This window comes from Delphinus delphis, chromosome 14 (genome assembly GCF_949987515.2).
Source record: "Delphinus delphis chromosome 14, mDelDel1.2, whole genome shotgun sequence".
NCBI classification, from domain to species: domain Eukaryota; kingdom Metazoa; phylum Chordata; class Mammalia; order Artiodactyla; family Delphinidae; genus Delphinus; species Delphinus delphis.
This window is the reverse complement of record NC_082696.1, coordinates 66,039,743-66,057,676: the sequence shown is the minus strand read 5'-3', so window position 1 is coordinate 66,057,676 and position 17,934 is coordinate 66,039,743. Positions and strand designations below refer to the sequence as shown.

At 41.4% G+C, this 17,934-nt stretch overlaps 1 protein-coding gene across 1 annotated transcript in view; it reads right to left on the bottom strand.

The window, feature by feature from the left end:
* The window catches only part of BACH2 (BTB domain and CNC homolog 2), a 353,914-nt gene that overhangs the window by 147,976 nt on the left and 188,004 nt on the right, over positions 1-17,934 (bottom strand). Inside the window, exon 3 of the mRNA XM_060030226.1 lies at positions 3,476-3,624. The gene's annotated coding sequence lies outside the window, so the exon portion shown is untranslated. The remainder of the gene's footprint in view (positions 1-3,475; positions 3,625-17,934) is intronic.

Sequence of the window (17,934 nt, the reverse complement as noted above, 5' to 3'; positions counted from 1 at the left end):
AACCTAGAATAAGAAGCAAAATCCACCTCCCTGCCACCAAATAGGACCCAAGTGGACTTAGTGGGTTCAATCCTGCATGTTTCTCACAGGCCTGCAGGTCACTCATACAATTGTTTTGTGATTTATGGGTACCATAATGCCCAACATTACAGAGATTTGGTGATGGGGGATGAACTGTGCTTCATTGGGAGAATGTCAAACAGGCATTATAATTAGAAGCCCTGTTGCAGGAGAACTATTTGCTACTAATTTTCTTTCCAAGTTTCCATTTTCTACTAGGCTTCAGTCTGTGGCAAGTCTATATTCCCTGGTTCCTGCTTCCACATCCGCCTCCACTGCTAAGACCTGTCACCTGCCGCCACGAGGCACACATCCCGGGGCACAGTACACGGACTCATTTATGATGACACAATTCACACGAACCGCAGCAGCCCCATGACAGGAGCACAGGAGGGTACACGTCCCCTCCATCACAGTGAAGCAGCTTTCCTGCGTGTGTAAATGGCATTTTGAAAGAGAGGATGGTCATTGATGGCAAATTTCCCTAGTGGTTTCTGACAAATATGTCCTTGTCCCGGTAGGAAACCTATTCCTAAGACTTAAGTCTAACATTCTGCAGGTCCCTTACATTTGCCCAAAGAGGGCCAGGGTAGCGTCAGGGCTGATGGAGGTGTGAGGGACACAGCCATCTGTGCTTCTTCCGTCCTCCCAAACTACAGCATCCCTGTCAAGCACTACTTAGTATTCTGCCCAGTATTCTTAGATGGAAAGTAAGCTCTGGTATTCAGGGGGGGTTTTGTGTGTGTGGTAAAATACACATAACATAACATTTACCACGTAAATCATTTTTAAGAGTACAGGTCAGTTGCATTAAGTACATTCCCATTACTGTGTAACTATCATCACCATCCATCTCCAGAAATTTTCCATCTTCCCAAAGTGAAACTCTGTACCCATTAAATACTAACTTCCCTTTCCCCTTTATTCCCAGCGCCTGGCAACCACCCTTCTAAATACTTTCTGACTATGACTTTGACTAGTCTAGGGACCTCATGTAAGTGGGATCATATAATATTTGTCATTTTGTGTCTGGCTTATTTCACTTGGTATCTCCATGTTTCATCCATGTTGGAGCATGTGTCAGAATTTCATAGTTTTAAGACGGAATAATATTCCATTGTATGTATATACCACATTTTCTTTATTCATTCACTGCTGATAGAAACTTGAGTTGCTTCCACCTTTGGGCTATTGTGAATAATGCTGTATGAACATGAGTGTACAAACACCTGTTCAAGACCCTGCTTTCACTTCTTTTATACCCAGAAGTGGAACTGCTGGATCACATGGTCGTTCTGTGTTTAAATTTTTGAGGAATCATCATACCGTTTGGTATTCGGTTTTTTTAAATTAATAAACTTCATGTTTTAGTGCAGTTTCAGGTTGACTGCAAAACTGCAGGGAAAGCACCGTGGGGTCCCACACACCCCTCGCCTCCACATGCACGATGTTTTTATAGAGCTGCGCTAGGCACCTGGTGCCTTGAGTGTTTCACCCAAGGCTGCAGGGAGAGCTTCAGGCAGGTGGCGCCAGGGCTGGCAGGAGTCTGCAGCTCCAAGTTGCCTGAGGTGTCACAGCAGCCTTCTACCCGTACTGGCTCGTAGTTATTAAACTGACTGACATCAAAGGTCATCTATCAGGAGAACCTGCAGTGTAAACGTGGACACTCACAGACGCCAAAGCAGGAGAGCAGGGGGGAGATGAAGGAGCCTTCGATCCAACCCATTTCTTTTACTTCTTGGTGAAGATGCTTCATAAACTGAAACTTCCCAGAATGCTGTACGGAATAGCCAATTAGCGCTTGAAGGAGATGTTACAGTTGGTAAGGGTAGAGTGATAATAGGTAATTACATCGCTCACAACTCTGTCAGCCCTAATACCAACCCTGTTACCCGTCCTTTGGGCAGCTCTCAGAAGACAGCTCCGGATTAATTCCTTTTAGAACTCTTTCATCACCTCTTGCTTTTTGGGTCTTATTTGTCTGATGTTGTGATTTTTATTTTAAACACATGCACTTAAATCTATCTCCGGGATTTGGGGCTCTGTTAACGTTTAGGCACTAGATAATGCTCCTTCATTACATATCTGCTTGGGAGTTGTTTTATTAAAGGTGATTATTCTCAACTTCAGAGAGTTATAATAAAAGAACTGTAAGCCCTTAGTGCTACTTTGAATGATAACATTTACCACATTGAAATATAATGTTATAAATCACAATGCTTAACCACAGATTCAAAATGCCCAGAAATTTCTCAAACATTTCCTGGACAGCATCACTCAGACTATTTTTACACTCACATTGACTCAATGAAACAAAGGAAAACATGTTGTGTAAAACTCCTACATTGAAAGCTTAGAAATATACAAAATGCATATAGGTTCACAGGCACACCTGTACATTTGCATGTACACTCCCATATACCCTAGTGTGCATTTGTTGAGCCAAGCTCTTCTACTTTATTCTATTAACATGGAATAAATTGTTCTTGTCCTCGGCAGAGAGGTGACCGGCTTGTTCCAAAGCTAACGCAGTAACATGCTGATCTTCCAAATATGTCAGTCCTAAGAACCTAAAACCCCACAAAACCCTGGACTTGCTGGCTTGGATTGTTTATTAGAGGTGCACCTTCCTTCCCATATGTGATTTGTAAAACAAGTCACATTTAAGTGTATGAGAGGAAGGATCACACTGGGATGATTCACTTTGAAAGGGAGCAATATATTTCCCAGTCTAGGGGGAAAAGGATTTTCTCTTTTGAGTGTATCTAAAAGCATGATGAGGACACCTGCAGAAGGACTGTAGTTGTCATTTTAGCCTGTTAACGGCACTGTTAGTCAACCCTGTTGAAAGCCAAGGGCAAAGAGTGGCTGGTACTCGCGCCTCTGGAGTCGAGCTGGCACAGAATAATGACATCTACTTGGCTGGACTTTCAAAGATGACAGTGCTGAGAAGACCTTAACATTCTCTCTTCTGAGAGATGAGTCCATGTATTAAGTAAAGCACAAGTATCTTAATTTAGTGAAGTTTCATACACTTTTCTACCTTTATCATTCCTCCTTTCAGTCACACTTGAGTTAAAGCAGTGATTCTCAAAGTGAGGTTCCTGGACCAACTGCATCAGCATTGCCTGGAAACTTGTTAGAAAAGCCAATTTCCAGATCTACGCCCCAACCCCACGTCTCCTGAATCCGGTAGTCTGGGCACGAGGCCCAGCACGCTGGACTTTAACAAGCCCTCCAGGTGACTCTGAAGCAAGCTTATGTGTAAGATCCACTGAGTTAGAGAACCACCAATATGCAGATTCTAACCCCGTTCCCTTCCTCAATTATAATTCTCAAGACACCTTGTTATTATCATCTCAGAAAATTCTTAGCCTTCTTTGGTTGGAGGAAAGAAACCTTAGTCAAAACTTACATGTAATTTTTCCAGGTCCCGTGCTGGCTTCAAGTCTTAGGATGCAGGGAACTGGGCGAAGGGAGAGAAGAGAAGGCTACGGCAATCCATTCAGACATGGACCCCAAAGCTCTGTGGGGCAACCTTGTGACAGGTCAGCGAGTGTCCACCTGATTGGGGAAGAAGACAGTCCATTAGCAGAGGAAACCTTGCATGTTAACGTTATCCCCTTTCCCCTGCTATCCCGCTATACCCCATCCCTTCCCCGGCTTCCATGACCTCTAACTTACTGTGCGCCTCTGGACCGGTCCACCTAAACAGAATACGATAAAATAATCCAGGTATCAATGCTGGGGCTCACGCCAGGGGGAAGCACATCCCTCACCGGGTGCTCTCCTGAACCCCAAGGCAGCTTGGACATAGGTCAATGTCCAATCAGTTATCTCTCTATTTCATCTCATGAACGTTTTCTTTCAACAAATCACAACACCTTGATTCAAAAGACACACGTGCGGGACTTGCCTGGTGGCGCAGTGGTTAAGAATCTGCCTGCCAATGCAGGAGACACGGGTCTGAGCCCTGGTCCGGGAAGATCCCACATGCCGTGGAGCAACTAAGCCCATGCACCACAACTACTGAGCCCGCGTGCCACAACTACTGAAGCCCACGTGCCCTAGAGCCCGAGTGCTGCAACTACCGAGCTCACGCACTGCAACTACTGAAGCCCGTGCACCTAGAGTCCGTGCTCCGCAACAATAGAAGCCACCACGATGAGAAGCCTGCGCACCACAACGAAGAGTAGCCCCTCTCACCACAACTAGAGAAAGCCCCCCGTGCATCAACGAAGACCCAACACTGCCAAAAATAAATAAATAAATTTATATATTAAAAAAAAACACATGGTTGTATTAACAAGAAGATACAGGAAGCAAATGATAAATTTGAGAATTCTGATTGAAATGAGATGATTCTCTGATGCCTTTAACATGTTTTTAAAGAAATTAATAGTACTTATTTTTTCCTGAGGATAAATTAATCCATGCTTATTATAGAACATCTGAAAAATTTACAGAAAAAAATAAAGAAAAAATAAACATCAACTGTAACCTTGACACTGATAAATCATTCATGATATTTTGTTGTATAGGTCCACGACCCCTTAAATGAAACTCCTGGGCCAGATACACTTCAGAGTTCAGAACTGCTTGGATATTAAAGAGTATTACAATGCTAAACTACCATTTATTACATGATGTCCCATCGGAATCTGGAGCAGCACCCCATAATCAAACCTATTAAAAATCTCTGCAGCAAAATAGATGCATATTCTTATTTAGTCAGATAAAATAGAGCCTCACATTAGTTCAGATCAGACTTTTCTACCAAAGAAGTCACCAAGAGACCTTCGTGATTTTGAACCAAAAGGATTCAGAATTGGGGATAAGGGGTTGTGGATCAGTATTCTTTTCAGATACACAAAAACAGTCAGAGTTTTGTTTCTACTTTTTAATTCAATATTTTATGAATGTGAGCATTTTCCCAAATTATTAAAAATTCTTCAGAGACATGCTTTTCAATGCCTATGTAATATTACACGCTGTAGAAAAGGGTTTTATTTCATTATTTCTCTCATTTTTGGAATTACGTATTGTTTCCTTTTTTTTTTTGTTATTGCAAATAACACTTTGAAAGACATATCTGAATATCAGATTGTTTGAATTTCTGAGTATTTTCCTAGGTAGATTCCTAGAAAAGGAATTACGGGGTCAAATGAGCTTTAAGGGTCTTGATGACTTTTCAGAAAAGCTGTACCAATTTACACTCCTGCCACAGCATGAGTGTTTGGTTAATTTATTTAACTACCTACTTTATCGTAGACACAGAAAAAATACACTTGCCCATCACACATCTTAACAAAGTTCTAATCAGGGACAACCAAACATAGATTGTATTTTTGTTCTTCTTACGCAGAAGACAGTGAAGAGCTCACTGTTTTCACATAAAAGAGAAACGGGAATAAGGTAAGTGTACCATCAAGTTGCCCTCATTAGGCCAGACTGAGTCAGATCTGGGCAAGGGAGGAGTTGCCCCTTGTCCGTAGGGTCCTCACTTGGAAAAGGGTGAGGGAGAGTATGGAAGTAATCCGCACATCATCGTGAGAAGAGAAACAATCATTTTTATTTGTGCGCTGATAAATTCTGTTTCTGGAAGACTGAGGCCTTGTGTTTCCCTTCCATTTGGTGTTTTCCTATTTTTTGGACATTAGGCTGCTCCTCAGCATGGCCATCAGAGAGCAGAAAGAGATGTGAAGACCAAATCAGACAAGCCCATAATAATGGCTAACCCTCCCGAGTGCTTATTACGATGTGTCAACTCTGGTGCCGGTGCCCTGCGTGCATTATCTCATGTAATGCTGAGTGCATGGGTACAGAAACTGGTGGCGCTGAAGTTCGAAAGTACGTGCTTGCTCATCAATCCTCTTTCTACCCTAGTAAGTCTGGAGGAATTAAAGGTTTGCAATCTCAAAGATCTCTTCAAGCCTAGTGTCTTGAACGACTCCAAGATAATCCTAAGATTCAGTGACTCTAAGTTTGGCTATAAATCACAAATGTTACCCTTACGTTTTTTTTTTTTTTTTTTTTTTTGTCAGCGCCTCCAACAGTATCTTCATGAAGCAGGGAAAATGGCATAAGTAAAATCCAAGAAAATTCTAGATAATCGTAAACACTTCGAAGGTCCTATATGGACAGGAGGGAGGTTGTATCTCAGAATACAATGGAGAGTTGAGAGTCTTATATCTAACACAAAACAGGGTATACATGGAGAAGAATGAGGACACATACATAATATATACTTTAAAAACAACCAAACGTACGAACACATTCTTCCCAAATGTGACTACAAATTAGTAATGCTAAATCAAGGTTTAACAAGCCCAAGTTCCTTTCCATTTATAGCTTTTTCTAATAAATTTTCTTTCTCTCTTCCCTTTACATATTTAACCTTACAGGATAGTTGATGTAGAGAAGGTCACAATTTTCATACACTAATAAAAGAAAATCGAAGAGAGATTTTTTTGTTATAGGGAATGAAATAACCCCCCTCTTTCCCTTATCTAGATACTCAGTTTCTGCATAGTTTGGTATATACTATAAGATGGCAGCAGTTTACAGAGAGAAAAAGAGAGGGGGAAAATTATTTTTATTTGGGGAGTGAATTAAATTTATCTTCTCAACAATCTTCTCTAAAACTAAGGGGTGTTGCTATCAAATCTATCAAAAGACCAAGAAGTGGACCATTTCCTCCACTGTGGCTTCTCTTTATACTTAAAATAGCATTCTCCTGATAATTAGGTGTCAAGTGGGTGGAATGGCTTCTAAGTGATTTTTCTTTGCCACAATTGGATATATGGTTAATTTTTTCAGTACACCAGGCCTATAGGGTGTGAAAAATAAGGTGGTGATAGAGGAAATGACCACTCACCCTCAAAGAAAGAACTTACTCTGTATTTTCCAAAGGGCCTAATTACTTGGGGAGGGGGGGAATAAAAAAACAAAATAAACCACCCCTAATGACAGAAATGATTACCAGAAGCTCTTTAGCGACTCAAACTGCAAAACTCGCATTTTTAAAGCTAATTACAAATTTGGATTCTCTCATTTAAAAAATATACTTTAAAGCAGCCCACTTCTGTTTTAACGCTGAACCAAAGTCTGTGCAATTGGCACATTATCAAAGTAAAAAAAAAAAAAAAAAAGCGTTGCTTGAACAAAATTACACTTTCAATGTCACTAAAACTTGAACTGCAAAATACCACAAGCTAAAAACTAGTAATGCCATGTGGTTATGTTATCTTACATTTACAAGAGAGTTTATAGTTTCCTAAGCCCTAAGAGACTCAGACCACGACCACTCACAGGAGCTTTGCTATCAAGGTCAGGTCATTCACTGCCTCTGAGCTCGACACCTTTCACAGGTTCCTGTGAGGATCAAATGTGAATGCAATCAAGAGAGATTTTGCAAACTCTTAAGACATACATAACATGATGGGTATCATTATTCTTTTTACTAACAGCTTTGTGGGGCATAAAGATACAAATCCCCATTTCACAGTTAAGGAAACTGACAACAGGAAGACAGAGCAAAAAAAAAAAAAAAAATACTGAGTTAGGAGAGTTTTATATCTGAAATGGCCACAAACTAGCTGAGTGACTCTCTGGACTTGATTTCTTAAGTAAAATGAGGGAATTGGGTGAGACGCTTTTAAAAGGCTTCTTGAGACTAACGGTTCTGTGATCTGCAACTTGGCCACGGTAGTGACGGGGCAGCTTTAACAACAACTGTTAGGAAGCAGTCTCTCCTGGAGGCCAAGGTCAGCACTTAACCAATCTGCAGTGCTGGGGCAGGGTCCTTGAGCATCCTCCCATCCCTGTGAATGGGCCATGCATTAACCAACTCATTTTGCTGGATTAAGGGGAGGTTGGGGGCATCCTAGGCCAATAGCCAGGGCCTCTGGGGCATAGGAAGGAGGTCCCGGAAGAGCTTGAAACAGCAGCTCTTTAGTAACTGGTACAAATATTTCACAATTCTAACAACTAGTGTAGCCAAATAAGTGTAGACCACTGGAATGTCAGTCTGGCTAACAGTCCCACTGTTGTCGGGCTACCAGTTCCAAAGAGATGGCCACCTCTGTGGGCCACCCACCTTTCCTGACTGAGTTCCTACAGTGTTGGAGGAGAGATCTAAAAGGGTTACTTTTGGTCGTATGAGTGCGCATCATGTCACGTGGGAATCTCACTTCAAAAGGACTGGGGCCACTAACTTCTGCTTCTACTAATGATACTCTACCAGGCTGTCTAATACAACTTCCTGTAATGCAGAAAACGTTCAATATTTGTGCTGTCCAAAATGGTAGCTATCAGCCACATGGGCTATGGAGAACTTAAAATGTTCCTAGTGAGACTGAAGAACTGAATTTTTAATTTTAATCAATTTAAATTAATGTACATTTAAATAGGCACACGTGGTTAGTGGGTACCTTATTGAACGGTGCAGCTGTAGGCTGCTTCACATACTAGTTCTCTTGGCTGTATTTTGGACCCCAGAAGCTCAGAGGACAATACCTAATCATCCCTTCAACAAGCATTTACTGACCTCCTGGGTGCTGGGCACCATTCAGGTATCTCAAAACAATGGTGAATAAGACTGCCTTGGACACTTCTGCTTTCATGGTGTTTCTCAGCTACACTGATTTCCGAAGACCTCACAAAATCTTGAAGTAGTTCACCAGACTGCGCTTAGGAAAAAGGTGGGTGAGGAGATATGGTAATGCTACACTAAGCATGAAAGCACTGCTTTTTCGTTTCTTCATATTTACTGTTAGGAAAACTGGGGGAAAGTTTAAAAAAGAGATATCTGAATGGTTACTATTCATTCACTTACAAGTAAAGTAACACATCCCAGATGAGGGAAATCATCTGTAAGTAATTCCCTCTTGCACAAACTTAAATTTACTTAAAAGAAAAAGTCAGTGGGGCCTGCATTCTTAAGCTAAGAAAAAGTAAATGGTATTTAATTACAGCAACAGTCATAAAAAATACAGGTGGGTCTCCATCTGCAAGCAGTGGGCAAGGGACGTTTAGACCAATTAGCTGTGAAATGATCAGGTTTTCCAGATCATCAGCCTTACTTATTCACTTCGTGTATAAGTAAGGCTGATTGCATTCTTTATCCCTACAACCCAACTCTTAGCTAAGATTTTCACAGTGGCTTGAATGGGATTTGATGAGCAAAGCCCCCTTTGCTTTTCCCCAGGAAACTACAGGTGGAGGTATTTTTATCTACGTCACAAATCGAATACCAGCAACATTATTTCTAAGAAACAGAAAAGTGGTTTGGTTTATTGGTTTTCCGATTTCCAGTATTGCTTCCTGTATCCTGTTGTCCATTCTCTCCTGTCCTGATCACCTTTTCCTACCTTACTTGGATTTGGACTGATAATAAGAAAAGACAGAATATTCAGAATTGTTTTATGCTTTTGTTTGAACCTGAATCCAGGTTTGCCAAAATTTAAGAGGACAGGAATATCACGCGCCGGGAAACAGTGTTTTTAAGCTAATTCGCTCCATTGTATTTGTATTATTTCCCTTGAGGTGAAAGTATCACCAAGCAAAATAACCTGATTTTCTCAGCATCTCAACGGGGTTGTACTTGGATGACACCATTGGGCCAATCTGACTTTTGAGCTTTAAAATGCCACTCTGGTCTCTCTGTGCAAAGCCACACTACTGGTTTTTAGGGTTAACAAATAACTCTTGTACATATACACAGACATACACACATTCCATCAATTTTTCCCTCTGGATTGAGTAGAAAGAGAAATTACAGTGGTCAGAAAACAAGAGTTCAAAACTTAGTTCTAAACTTACAAATTGCATTTCGAGACTACCATCTGCTGGAAAAGGTCAAATCTCAAATGTTCTGCTGGTCTCACGCTGTATAAAAATATTACTAAAAACTTGGTGACAGCTTTAGCAATAAACATGCTAACTTGTAAGTGGCCTTGGAGTCCTTATTCATATTCAGAAGCACTAAATTGAGTAGTCACACACCATTTTATGACCAGAAGGGCTTTAAAAAGAAAAGGGTCCATTGACGTTAATTTTTTGGAAACTACAGAGATGAGGTTTTTTTTTTTTTTAATCTACATTTCAAACAGAATTTCAACAGTCAGTTGTATGAGGCAGAAGACCTTTGAATCATAGATCTTGTGGCTTTTCTGTTTTGTTCTACTAGCATGGGAAGGTGATGTGAGGAAATGTGCTTTTCTTTTTGCTGCAACAGAGAAAGAACTGGGGAGCAGTCATTTCAGAAAGGATGGAGAAAATTAATTAAGATAAAACATTTCTGAAAGTTTCCACTTACACATTTCAGATGCTGGGACCAAGTTACTCTAGTTGGAGAACCCCAGCTAGAAAATTCACTTCTTTGATACTCAAGGTATTTACGTTCCCAAAATATAGTGGAGAGCTCGTTCAGATTCCTATCCCTCCCTAAGAGGATGATGCAATCAGAGCAACTTGCCATTGACAATTCTGAAAAGAAGCAAGAAAGAAACAAGTGTTGAAAACACACAACCTGCTACCAAAGGGGAAAGGGAGGGAGGGATAAATGAGGAGTTTGGGATTAACAGATACACACTACTATATATAAAATAGATAACCAACCAGGACCTACTATAGCACAGGGAACTATACTCCATATTCTGTAATAACCTATAAGGGAAAAGAATCTGAAAAGAATATCGCTGAATCACTTTGCTGTACACTTGAAACTAACACAACATTATAAATCGACTATACTTCAATAAAAAAGAAAATACACAACCTGAAATAATTTGGGGGTTTCTGTAGGTTTTATAAGGTAAAAAATGGAATACTGGCCTGTATTTATGCATAGTAATAATAATACTTTCCACTGACTCAAAACTTCCATGTGCCAGGAACTGTGCTAGGAAATTTTTGGGTATCATTAGCACACCTGGTGGATGAGAGAACCATGGCTCAGAGAGGCAACGTGCCTTGCCCAAGGTCACATTGGAGGAGATGAGAGGGGATGATATGTAATCTTTATCCACACCCATCTGACCCCAAAGGCCACCCCTATCCTATGCAACACTGCCATCCACTACACTTTGGGGAGACTACATCCCTCTCCCCAAAGGAAACATGATCGCTTTTCCATGTGCTACCAGTAAAATGTCAAAGTAAAGTGACAAAGCTGCAGGTCCTTTAGCAATTTAATCATTTGTGCATAAGGCTGACTAGCTTGTTAGCACTAAAATGGTTATATTTCATGAAGCATATTAGAATTAAAAATTTTTTTTCTATTGCAGTTTCTTAAAAATGCTATCAGGTATCTTATTTAAAAATGACCCAGATCATTCTCTCCAGGTGAATTATAAGCATAGGATACCTGTCCTCTGTCATGAGACACAGCAGTGAAAACACTGTATCTGGTATCTCACTCTGGGTTCCAGTCTTTGATGAGCAGCACCACGCTGGCAATGCCCAAATAGAAAATACCCAAAGCAGATGTTGATGTGGCATTTAGGGCTCATGTACCATATTTTCCATTCTTAGGTCAAAGACCATCTATGAAATCAGGCAGTCAGTGACTAAGTTCATCTGCAGGAGTGGAGATGGGTGTGTGTGTAGGGGCTGCCCGTCAATTAGTAAAGGGCAGTTTCTTGAGAACTCGGATGGGCACCAAGGAAACCACAAACAAAACGAAAAGACAACTCACAGAATGGGAGAAAATATTTGCAAATGATGTGACTGACATGGGGTTAATATCCAAAATTTACAAACAGCTCATGCAGCTCAATATCAAAAAAACTAACAACCCAATCCAAAAATGGGCAGAAGACCTAAACAGACATTTTTCCAAAGAAGATATGCAGATGGTCAAGAGGCACACGAAAAGATGCTCAACATCGCTAATTATTAGAGAAATGCAAATCAAAGCTACAATGAGATATCACCTCACACCAGTCAGAATGGCCATCAACAAAAAGTCTACAAACAATAAATGCTGGAGAGGGTGTGGAGAAAAGGGAACCCTCCTACACTGTTGGTGGGAATGTAAATTGGTGCAGCCACTATGGAGAACAGTATGGAGGTTCCTTAAAAAACTAAAAATAGAGCTACCATATGATCCAGCAATCCCACTCCTGGGCATGTATCCAGAGAAAACCATGGTTCGAAAGGATACATGCACCACAATGTTCACTGCAGAGCTGTTTACAATAGCCAAGACATGGAAGCAACCTAAATGTCCATCGACAAAGAAATGGATAAAGAAGATGTGGTACATATATACAATGGAATATTACTCAGCCATTAAAAAGAATGAAATAATGCCATTTCCAGCAACATGGATGGACCTGGAGATTATGATAATCTCCTAAGTGAAGTAAGTCAGACAAAGACAAATGTCATATGCTATCACTTATATGTGGAATCTAAAAAAAAATGATACAAATGAACTCTTTACAGAACAGAAGCAGACTTACAGATATTGAAAACAAACTTACGGTTACCAAAGGGGAAAGGTTGGGGGGGAGGGATAAATTGGGAGTCTGGGATTGACATGTACACACTACTATATTTAAAGCAGATAACCAATAAGGACCTACTGTAGAGCACAGGAAACTCTGCTCAATATTCAGTAATAACCTAAATGGGAAAAGAATTTGAAAAAGAATAGATACATGTATATGTATAACTGAAGCATTTTGCTGTACAGCTGAAACTAACACAACATTGTTAATCCACTATACTCCAATATAAAATAAAAATTTTTTAAAAAAGAAAAAAGAATAATGCCTTGACTCTTCCCAGGTTCAACACTTGGTCTGGGCTTTGGAGGGATCTCTGCCTCTTTCACCCCATCTGAGAGCTTTGCTTCTGCCTGTGCTTCATCTATCAGCTAGCAAAACCTGCAAATTCCTAGCCGTGTGGGGAGCTGTGCACGCCTGCCAGCCTCATCTGCAGGAGCAGGTGGCCCTTGACTTACAGGTCACACAGGTATGGGTGCCAGGCGGGTCTCGCGCCAGGCAAGGTGCCGCTGGGTCAGCCCCACGCAAGGCTGGCGGGGTCCACACAGAGCTGATCGCCGCCTCAGGGGAGAGGGCTGCAAGTCTGGCCGAGGACCCTGAAGACAGGACATGCACGTGGTGTCTAAGAAGAGTGATGCACCCTCTCAGGAAAAGCCACTACCCTTGACCCACCTGTTCCAGCCCAAAACCTTTGATTTTCCTCTCTCCCCTCATTTCTAGCAACTATTCTATCGGCAAGTGCTTTGACTCTAACTTCAAACTATATCTCAAATCTGTCAACTCCTCTCCGTCTCTGCCGCCATCAGCATCACTTCTCACCTGGCCCACTGCTACTACCATGGTAACTGGCCTCTCTGTGTTCAGTCCACCCCCCCACCCTCCCGGGAATCGAGGGTCCCCAAGACAATCCCAGGTCGGGTGCTTCGCTAGGAGACTCACAGGACTCAGCATAGAGTCGTTCCCATGGCAATGGTTTATGACAGTCGTCTGCTCCCAGCTCGAACCCTGACTGGGCTCTGGCCACACAGCCGCCCTCTCCCCACAAGACTCTCCTTCTCCCCCAGGCTCTGCTTCCTGCCCTTGCTTCCTTACATGACAAACTCAACTTCTCTCTCTGGATTTACAGGCTCCTATTCCTGCCACCATCTGCCTTGTATAAAAATCAATTGGGCTTAATCCTGCTGTGGTCACATACCCTTTGGAGGCTCCTGGGCCGTGGTCCTGAATCCCACTGTGCCGACAACCACGTGGCACCGTCCGGGCCGACTCCAGCCTTGTTCAGTCCCCAGCCCAGCCTGACATCCACCGCCCAGCTCCCCGTCCCAGCCCTCTGACTCGGGCCACCTCAGTCCTTCCCCCTTCTCTGCCCACTTCGCAGCTCAGGGCAGATTCTTGGCAGGATGAGGAAGAGAAAGAATGGGGAGCGGAGGAGAGTGAAAGTCAGAAGCGGCGGAAGCTGCTGTGTGTACACAAGGGGACTACATTTGTCCATAGGGATTTTATACTCTTCTGCAGACCTTAAAAAACAATTTTTTTTTTTTTCAGAAACCACAGATCAGCCGAACTGCAAGGGACCTTGGAGATCACCGAATCCAACCTCTTCATGTTACTGATTAGGAAACCGAGGTGTGAGGAGAGGAAGGAAAGGAGGAGAAGGCAGCATTTACTGAGGTCTCATCATCGGCTCTGGACACACGGTCGCAGGTCACACAGCGAGCGGCAGAGTTGGGACCACACAGCACTTGACTGAGCATTTCAACCCACACAAGTTTTGCCTGTTACTTACATATTCATATCGTACGCAGGAAAGGGCTTGACATTTAACATATAAAGATACTTGGAATTCCCATCTCAAAAGACAAATGGTTTTTCCCTCTGTATTATCCAATACAGTTTTTTATTGTGGTAAAATAATCAAAACACAAAACGGACCATTTTAAGCACCTTTAAGGGTACAGTTCAGTGGAATTAAGCACATTCATCTTGTGCAACCATCATCACTACCCATCCAATACATTTTTTTGTTAATAAAATTTTATTTTTTTTATATGTTCTTTAAAAAAAATTTTTTTATCCTAGTAGAGTGGCTTTTCCAATACATTCTTAAGTGAGTATTTTCTGAATCGTAAATTCAAAGTAACATTGAAGGACACCAAAAAAAAAAAGTTTGAAGGAAAAGACAAGTGGAAAATAAACTTTTGGGGGTTACACTTCACCCAACAAAACCTTTCATACACGAGGTCTCCCGTGACATATTTTTCATTATTCTCCTAGTCTTGAAATCAGAACTGTGAGAATACTGGTCACCAGGTGAAAAGGCAGCTTCTGTCGCTTCTCTAGGATCTACACTAGTTGTATGCGGTTACAAAAATGTTACACAACCCACGACATCAAGGCCTTCCACGCCTCCTCCCTAAAAAGACAAATAAAACAGTATTTCTTGGAAACATAGGCATTTACCAATGCACTGTATCTAGATGGAGCTGTCTCTGCCACTGGGGTCTGCTTCTAAGGGTTCAAAAGTGTTGGCACAAAGCACAAAGAATGTCCCTTAGCTATTCAGCATTTAGTTTAACTCCACCACGTATTTACCAAGATTTCTTTTTTTTTTTCCGCCGTCCCTTCTTGGTTTAATGACCTCAAATATACCAATATCCTGTCTTACCTAATCCCCTAACAAGTTCCATCAAATGCCAGGACAGAATCACACAGCACTGCAGGCACTAAGATCATTTGCTAAGAATTCATTTTTATTCCAAAAACTAGGAGCGCCAGACCATTCAACACAGCCTATCACACAGCCAGAAAATGAGCCTGGCACTTTAAGAGAAACATCTAAATTAATTTTTTTAAACCTTTCTCCATCATAGGCTCTTTAACAACCTAATAACTCTCTCCTCAGAAAAAGAGGCACAAATAAACACAAAGCCTTTCCACATAACGGGAAGGGTTCAGGGGCCGTTTGAAGCCTAAGACTCTGTGGGGGGACCCCAGGTTAAAATCCTCTGCTGTAAATGAACTCCAACAAGAGTTCCCTCTGCGCATGGGTTTCTGTACTGGATCCTGGTCCCTGGAGCATCCCAAGGTGACTTCCTCTGGTGACACTTTAGTCTCTGGATGAGGAATGACCTTTCTTGTTTTAGCTTCAGGAACATCCCCACCTGACTTCTGGTCAGAGTTGCTGTGAACATGGCTGTGCTTCTCCCAAGCCAGCTGGCCACTCTGGGAATACTCGAACTCTCCCCAGTCTCTCTCGTACTTGCCTTACCCAGATGGTCTTGGGTTCTGCTCTTTGATTTGCTGTCATGGATCCTGCTGCCCCCTCTCTATCCCTGTCACTTTCCTTCTTGGCCCTTTGTGCACTCATAATTTAAAAAATTAAACTTGATTTTCTTTCTTTACCATAAACGTAACAACCTCTATTTTGTATTTAATTTCTTTGCTTTCCCTCCAAAAGCACCCTTCTACCTTTCATCCCTTTGCCCCTTGGGATTAATCTGCCCAACACTGTAAATCAACTATACTTCAATTTTAAAAATTACCCTGTCTATTGTAAATAGTGCTGCAATGAACATTGGGGTGCATGTATCTTTTTGAATTATGGTTTTCTCCGGGTATATGCCCAGGAGTGGATTGCTAGCATGGAAGCAACCTAAATGTCCATCTACAGAGGAATGGATAAAGAAGATGTGGTACATATATAAAATGCAATATTACTCAGCCATAAAAGAGACCAAAATAATGCCAATGGTAGCAACATGGATGGACCTAGAGATTGTTATACTGAGTGAAGTAAGTCAGACAGAGAAAGACAAATATCATATGATATCACTTATACGTGGAATCTAAAAAAAAGGGGGTACAAATGAACTTATTTACAAAACAGAAGTATAGTCACAGATGTAGAAAACAAACTTATGGTTACCAGGGGATAAGGAGGGGGGAGGGATAAACTGGGAGACTGGGACTGACATATACACACTACTATATATAAAAGAGATAACTAGTAAGAACCCGCTGTATAGCACAGGAAACTCTACTCAATACTCCGTAATGGCCTATATGGGAAAAGAATCTAAAAAAAAGGAAGAGTGGATATATGTATATGTATAACTGATTCACTTTGCCGTACACCTGAAACTAATACAACATTGTAAATCAATATACTCCAATAAAAATTTTTAAAACTTAGCCTGTCAATTTTTACAAAAAACTAGCTGGGATTTTGACAGGGCTTGTGTTGAATATGTATGTGTACCAGTTTGGTGGTATTCCCATCTTAACAATAGTAAGCCTTCTGATCTATGAACATTGGCTGTCTTTCCATTTCATTTAAGGTCTTCTTAATTTCTTTCTATAGTGTTCTGTAGTTTTCAGTGTATAAGTCTTGCACTTCTTTTGTTAAGTTTGAGTATTTCATTCTCTTTGATGCTGTTGTAAATAGAGTTGTTTTCTTCATTTTATTTTCAGAGTGTTTCATGGCTAGCGTGTAGAAATAAAATTGATTTTTGTACATTGATCTTTTATTCTATAACCTTTTATCCTACAATCCTAAACTTGTTTGTTAGTTCTAATAATTGTTTGTGCGTTTTGGTGTGTGTGTGTGGATGCTAGTCTTAAGTATTTTAAAGCATTCCAAAGCACAGGTAGACCGCGGCACATAAACCCAGCACTGAAATTGCACTGCAAACACCAAGAGCCCACACTACTCGTCTCTCCTCCCTAGGCACCGGGTGATGCTCCTGCTTTGGGGGCACAGTCTTAGTGGCATTCCTGCTCTTGCTGACAGCCATATAGTGATTCGGAGAGATATGTTTCTGGGACTCCAGGATGCACGGTGAAACATAAACCTATTTCCCACAGAAGTGGTGTTATAAAGACAAGTCAAGTCCTCAGCCTATCCTCTGGGGTCTATTTAAGTGGGCATCACTAGGTAAGGAAGCCACCGGGTCTGACTTCACCATTCCCAGAGTAACAGAATTTAAAGTTTCGTTTCTACAGGAAGCCACATCCTGAAGGAGTTCTGAATGAACCTTTACAAAAGAACCTTCCTATCAGCAGAGACTTCTTACGGGTTTTCACACAGACACTTCTATCTACACCTTTCCACTTCAGGACAGATTCCCAACGTACATTACTTTGAGGGACAGTGGTGGTTGTTTTCACAAAAAACTGCTAAACTTGACACAAATTATCATTTTATTCTTTACTAGACTATATTTTGCTTCAGGTTTAAAAACTGATTTCCAGCCAGCCAGCAGTCAGAGAACTACTTTGCATCTTGATCTGTGAGTCACTGATTTAAGCATGCATTTGCCAAGAATACCCAGGCATGTGAAAGGATCAAAATATCACACTTTGA